Consider the following 1,178-nt stretch of genomic DNA (forward strand, 5'->3'; position numbering starts at 1 on the left):
TTTTGGTGTTTTCCAATGTTATGATGACAATAATATGTCATCTCACCTCCTTTTTGCTTGATGATTTTGTTGTGTTTTCCAATGTTATGTTGAGAATGGTATGTCAACTCACCTGCAATTATGAAAGTAAAAAAAATAATCAAAATAAATCTTATGATATGGTAAATAAAATTTGAAAATCAAAACTTAATACACCAAAAATTAGTGCTGGAAAGATAAAATGACATGGAATAGGATGGTGATTGATCTACAACAAAAAAATAGGTTGTATTTTTTATGTGCAAAAATAAAATACATGGTTCAAAAAATCTCAATTAATTGTTTTATATCAATCAATTTATGTCATATTATTAACCTAAGATAGTGAAATACGATTTCAATCTATAACCTACAATGTTAATATTAAAGGTTAATAAACACAATTGATGTTATTGTCTAAAAACATGTTGCATATAATGATGTTGTCTCTGTTTAATATTAAATTATAATGAAATCACATGAAAACAAAATTTGTTATTACAGAGTTCATGCCATCATCTGAAATAGTAAAATTATTAAATTTTATTAACCATCAAAATTAGTGATATAAACTGGACATGGGAAAAAAAAGTTTTCATTGCATATTCTATGTTTGTAATAGAAATTAGTGATTTAAACCAAGACGCACAATTATCACTTTAAAAAGGTATATTATATACACAATTATATATCTATAATTGAACAAATGAATATATTTACTTTCATATATTATGGTTATTGTGCTTATTGAAGTTATTCAACTATGATAGAATTACCTTAACTTAAGTTCAAATGCCAATTATGTTAGTTTACTATATAAGTCGTGAGTCATGTTTCCTTCTTCTATTCTGTACTTAACAGTAAAAGAAAATATGACAATAAAGTAACGTAATATATATGGGAGTAATGTTTCAAAGTTAGCCGATCTCAGTCTACGCGGAGTTAAGCATGAGGATATAAAATATACATCAAACTATGATGTATTAAAATTTAGTTCTCAAAAAGGTTATACATAATTTATCATGTTTGTGTTAATCATTCTTTCTTGATATGCTTGGCCATCTTGGAAGATGACAATTGAGTGGATTTAAAGTGGGGGCTTTGTGGTATCTCCAAATCAAAGTCAGCCGACATTCTCTTGGCTGGAGTTACAACTTGAA

At 26.7% G+C, this 1,178-nt stretch overlaps 1 long non-coding RNA gene across 1 annotated transcript in view; it reads right to left on the reverse strand.

Moving 5' to 3' along the window:
- The window catches only part of LOC109357787, a 1,707-nt gene continuing 540 nt past the window's right edge, over positions 12-1,178 (reverse strand). The window contains exon 3 of the long non-coding RNA XR_002108889.1: positions 12-112. This is a non-coding gene — a long non-coding RNA (uncharacterized LOC109357787). The remainder of the gene's footprint in view (positions 113-1,178) is intronic.

This window comes from Lupinus angustifolius, chromosome LG10, assembly GCF_001865875.1.
Source record: "Lupinus angustifolius cultivar Tanjil chromosome LG10, LupAngTanjil_v1.0, whole genome shotgun sequence".
Classification (NCBI taxonomy): domain Eukaryota; kingdom Viridiplantae; phylum Streptophyta; class Magnoliopsida; order Fabales; family Fabaceae; genus Lupinus; species Lupinus angustifolius.